This window comes from Rattus norvegicus, chromosome 4 (genome assembly GCF_021556685.1).
Source record: "Rattus norvegicus strain SHRSP/BbbUtx chromosome 4, alternate assembly SHRSP_T2T, whole genome shotgun sequence".
Classification (NCBI taxonomy): domain Eukaryota; kingdom Metazoa; phylum Chordata; class Mammalia; order Rodentia; family Muridae; genus Rattus; species Rattus norvegicus.
In genome coordinates this window covers 171,945,983-171,951,641 of record NC_141537.1, presented here as the reverse complement: position 1 = coordinate 171,951,641, position 5,659 = coordinate 171,945,983, and the positions used below count along the sequence as shown (strand labels likewise).

Below are 5,659 nucleotides of genomic sequence, written 5' to 3'. Positions count from 1 at the left end.
TATATCCCTCCTGCCACTTAAGCCCAGCGTCAGAGGCTTAGAACACCAAACCAGAGGCAAGGAAGGTGGGGGGAGATGGGGTGTGACTGAGACAGGCTGAGGAGCTTGCTAACAAGGACCTTCTTACCAATGACAAGGGCATCTTCTTGCAGTGAAGAGACATTAAGGTCACAGATGCACAAAATGTTGATGACCCAGGGCCAATGCTCAGGTCTTGATTCAATATTATTTTTGTTTCTCCATTACCAATTTTTTTTGCTTTTACTAAATCTATTTTTCCTCTTGCTTACACACACACACACACACACACACACACACACACACACACACACACGATATGATTTTTATAAGACTGTACATGACTAGAGAAAGCCAACTCCTATGTCCTCTGCCACTTTAAGGAGCTGATCACAGGAACTGTGAAATAGAAGGTTACAGAATATCTCTGGCTCATTGGCATTGTGTATACTTCCTCATAGACACGGAACCCAAGGGTTAGCCATTGAAGCTTCGTGGCATTTGATGGAGAATGAGGCCAAGAGATTGCCAGGACTTCAGAACGGGCGCTAATTGAAAACCAATCACTACATCATACATTTTCATGATTTGTAGGCTGTCATCTAATTAGTACAACTCTGCTCAGCCCTCCATGGCATTTAGCTACTAGTATTAATTTGTGTGTTGCCTTACATAAATTTTATAGACCTTAGCTCGCAGGTCATTCAACTTTTTGATAATTTTAGCATAGAGAAAGTCAGGGACGAATTCAAAACTGCTGGGAAGGTTGGTAGTGGAATCCAGAGCAAGGTGGGTATTTGTAAACCCCTGAACACTCCACGGTCTCTTGACTGTGTCCTAGCAGTGCGGATAAGGAAGGAAATGCACGTTTTCCGTTCACTTCTGCACTTTGCCTTAGAACTCAAGGGCACCTGCCTCAGATCTCTACTGGCTAGAGGACTGCTCTCCTCAAGGTGATAAAGATAGAAAGCCCTTGGTCCTCCCAAGGCAAGGAAAGATCTTACCTCGCGGCCCCAAGCAGATTACAAGAGTGGCTAAGCAGCTTAAGAGTTGTTTGTATGCTCTCCCATGCTCTTTACCAAAATTAGAGCCACTCTGAAAGTGATGATTTTTATGTAGAACAAGCAAAGTGTTTAGTCCTGGACTGGCTTCCTCCTTCCTCCTCGGTAACCCCATGACCATTACTTCAGGAACATGATGTTTAGATGAGTCCTTGCTGGGGTCTTCAAATGTAATTTTTCTTTCATTTCCTGAAAGGACTGAATTGAATTCACAAAGGCAGTGTGATGAGCTGTAAGGTGAGTAGGTGTTCTGGAGCGTTGTCTCTCAAAGAGCCGCACCCCGGAGAGATGAGTAAGCCAGAGTAAAAGCTCTTGCTGCCCATGCATGAGGGCCTGAGTGCAAATATCCAAAGTCACTAAAAAGCTGGTGGTCGAGTGTGTGTCTGTATCCACAGTACTGCTGGGGGCAGACAGGATGCATACTTGGACTTGATGGCCTCTAGCCAGCTCCAGGCTCAGTGAGAGATTCCGACTCAAGGAAATAGAGCAGAGAATGACAGAACAAGGTACTAGATGTTCTCCTCTGGACTCCGTGTCCATAGGTGTGCATGATCACACAAACACATACACACAACACACAGACACACACAACACACTACACACACAACACACACAACACACAGACACACAACACACACAACAAATACAACACACACAATACACATGCACACACACAACACACAACACACACACAGACCACAAACACACACAGACACACACAACACATACAACACACACAACACGCATGCACACACACAACACACAACACACACAACACACACAACACACACAGAGACACACACAACACATATAACACGCACAACACACATGCACACATATAATACACACAACACACACACAACACACACACAGATCACAAACACACACACACATGCACACACACACCACACACAACACACTGTGTATACAACATACACAGACCACAAACACACACACATGCACACACACAACACACACAACACACATACAACACACACACACACAGACCACAAACAGAGAGAGACAGAGACAGAGAGAGAGAGAGAGAGAGAGAGAGAGAGAGAGAGAGAGAGAGAAAACTTCCCAGACTCCTGATAGGAGTTCAATGAGCTTCAATGAGCTTCAATGTCGGCTGCAGACTCACTGAATCCACTTGCCTTATGTCAAGCTCTACACTGACCTGTTTGCAAGTCCATATTTGAGAAGTGCTGCCCCAGACCTGTGTACTTGGTGCTCTGTGTGAAGACTGCTGCCTCTCAGAGTCGCCATCTTCTAATCTATGAAAGAAATGATTGACAGGGGCAGGATTGCCCATCCAACACTCTTCAGACAGTCCATGGTCATGGGAGAGGCCATAAAGCTAACATTTTTTTCTAGCTTTAATGCTGTTGTGAACGTTTCACTTTTCAGTGGTGGGTAAGTGTTTAATAGTGAAAGCATGACGTCCTGGAGCTTCAGAATGGTTCTTCTAACTCAGAAGGGCTGTTCTAACCACATAGAAGCCTGTTGAAATGTGTGGACTTTTGGGTCTGGTTTAATTTTGGTGCATGAGTTTTTTTTCTTGATAAAGACCAAATAAAGTTTTAATTAAAAAAAATAAAATAAAAGCAGGGGCTGGAGAGATGGCTCAGTGGTTAAGAGCACTGACTGCTCTTCCAGAGGTCCTGAGTTCAATTCCCAGCAACCAAATGGTGACTCACAACCAATTGTAATGGGATCTGATGCCCTCTTCTGGTGTGTCCGTGTACTCATATAAGTGAATTAAATAAATCTGAAAATAGATAAATAAATGTATTAATAAAAGATATAAGTAAATTAATTGAGAGCCAGCAGCCCAGCTGCAAGCCTTGGGACCCCAGCGACCATATGACTTCTAAGTTCCTGTATTTTCTCTTTGCTTTGTGGATCCTGACCTGTGTGTTTGGGAAAGTGCAGCAAACACTCCAAAAGCAGTGAACACATCTCTCCCAAAGCCCATCTCTCTAGACAGATGAGCAGGACAGATGCCGTCCAGCATAACAGAAAATATTTAGATACAATCTCCACTGCCATCAAACATCGTGGCAAATGAGACTTAAGGAAGACGGAGAGAAGGACCCACACTTTCATCATGGTTCAGCTCCCTTCCCATCTGGCCAATCCTAATGAGCCCTCTTCTTTTCTTTACCTAAATGATGTCAGAAACGCATAAGTGAAAATTTGATATATTTTTTAGCCTCCATTAAGCAATAACAAAGCATCTAAAGGAAGAAATTTAAAAATCTGATGCATATTTTAGACTTAAAAAGCAACCAACACAAAATGCATTTAGTGTGTAAGCTGAACCACAGAACACAGAACATAGCAAAGAACAAGGAGGTTAAAGTGGGGCTGTAGGGATGAGTCCATGTGAACAAAGCTGGAAAATTCATCAGACAGTTTAACACAAGCTCAGAGAGTTGTGAGACTGAAGGACACTGCACCGTCTGCATCTATGAAGGAAAGAGAACATAGACTGGGATAGAAAATGGCATGAATGCCTGGGTGACTAGTTCACAGACTGGGAAAAGACACACACACACTGGAATCAAGAGCCTTGCAAACACCGATGGGCTAAACTCAAAGAAACCTGTGCCAAAGTAGATCATACCAGATTCCAGAAACTTCAGTGGGCTGTCTTCCAAAACTAAAAAATCAAAGAAGCAAAAAACACCTTCCTGTTAGGGAGTAAAGGCCTCAAATAACAGTGGGATTCTCGTTAGAAACCAGAATTGAAAAGTCACAGACTTTTCAAGTTTCTAAAGAGAAGACTAGCAACCTTAAATTCTACATGGAATAAATGTGTCCTCCTAAACGAACAGGATATAAAGACACTGAGGCAAAGAACAATCAAGTGTGTGTATAAAAAAAAAGTGTATGTTGGGGTCTGAGAAGCATCACACAAACCACTCAATGACCTCAGTCAAACAGGGTTGGTTTATTGAATGCACAAATCCAAGACTAATGGATCCAGATTAAGGAGCTGAACCCCTAGCCAGAATTCTATAGAGGCTTTAAGCCGGAAATCCACAAACATCTCTGCCAAGTTATTCCACCAATTAGGATTGAGGAATAGGAGACTTCCCTAGGAACACATCTTTGCTGTACAGTTACCCTGCTCCCATTGGGGGTGGAGGGGACTTGCCTTACCTTATATTCATGTCTTAACTTGCCAATCAGGACACCAGTCACCCACGTACACGTCTCTTCCTTCCAAGTAGAATGTTAATTCCCAGGGAGGTCCTGGAAAGTTAGACCCCTACTCAAAACGGAAGTCTTATTCCAAATGGCTTCTTACATTGGCATAGCTGTCTCTTTTATGTTAGGGTCCATCCTAGGGGCAGCTTATCACACACAGGTGCAGGAAGAACTGCTGGGTGACTGGTTCCGGTCCAAGCTTACAGTGGCTAACTATGCAAAGCAGTTCTAACCGACTTGCATTGTGATTGGTTTCCAAGCACACCAAAGCACAGAACATAACAAAGTATCCAACTCTGACATGAGAAAGTTTCCTAGTAACATTAGTAACAGCTCAAAATGGATTGCTAGACAAGCATCTGTTTCCCAGTATACTAGAAGAATGACTGAAGTCACTAATCAAAATAAAAAGGAAATGATGACAAAGAATTTGGGGACACCGGGAAAGAAAGAGCAACAACAAAGAAGCAGGTACAGAATTGTGGGAGGCAAAGAGCTCAGCCTCCTTCTCCTTCGGCAAGGCTGAAAGGAGGGAAAAATCATTGCTAAGACACCGAGATTATCTAAGAAACTGTTTGCTCTCAAGTATATAAGGAATGCACCCATTGTTTTCTGTGCAAGGGGCTGCACTTTCTGTCTCCTTATGAGCCCGTGTCTACTGAGTCTCAGCTTGTTGGAGAAGGCTAGCCCACTGGTAGTCATAAGTGCCACCTCTATTGGACAGAATGATTCTACCGATCACATCATTGGTCACTGTCTAGTGTCATTTTAGAAGTCTTCAGGTGATGGTATGTGTGATCTAACAATCAGGTACAGAGGCCAGGACTCTAAGCAAGGTGACCAATCAGTATAGAATTCCTCTAAGAGGATTTTGGATGGGCAACAGTGTAGTACCAAGAAGTAAAACTGGCAGGAGTCTTGTTAACCGAAACAGGAAAAAAGAAGAAAAAGAGAAGTGTGGGTGAGTGGGGAGACCTACTGATGGTTACAATGATATATGATCCACATTGGATTAAAATATCTTTATACTCTGGTTTCACTGGTAACATTTTAGCAGGTTAAAATATCTTTACACTCTGGCCTCCTTGGTAACGTTCCAGCAAGTCAGAACTACAGCCCTAGAAAATAAACCAGAGGTTGAAGGAGTCATTACTGCAGAGGGAAAAGAGGAGAGGTATTTTGAGGGATAGACGATTTGATACCTGATATATAACTAATGTATATACCAAAAAAAAGTACACCCTGATGAAAAAAATTGTAATTTTGTTCCTTTAAAATTAAATGTAACAAGCCAGAGTTTTAATCTACGTACTACACATTTGTAATCTTTAGCTTTTGATCCTTTCTGACAGAAGAAGGGTTGT

The 5,659-nt window shown here is 42.7% G+C and overlaps 1 protein-coding gene across 5 annotated transcripts in view; it reads right to left on the bottom strand.

Moving 5' to 3' along the window:
* Positions 1-4,512, bottom strand: part of Pde6h (phosphodiesterase 6H) — a 15,210-nt gene extending 10,698 nt beyond the window's left edge. Inside the window, exons 1-3 of one of the 5 annotated variants that reach the window (XM_087655544.1) lie at positions 4,248-4,472; positions 3,709-3,744; positions 2,260-2,356 (exon numbers count right to left, since the gene is read on the bottom strand). The gene's annotated coding sequence lies outside the window, so the exon portion shown is untranslated. Of the gene's footprint in view, positions 1-1,022; positions 2,357-3,708; positions 3,745-4,247 lie in introns of all 5 variants that reach the window. The other 4 variants (XM_087655546.1, XM_087655542.1, XM_087655543.1 and 1 more) reach the window with 4 other exon arrangements.
* Between the last annotated feature and the right edge of the window lie 1,147 nt (positions 4,513-5,659).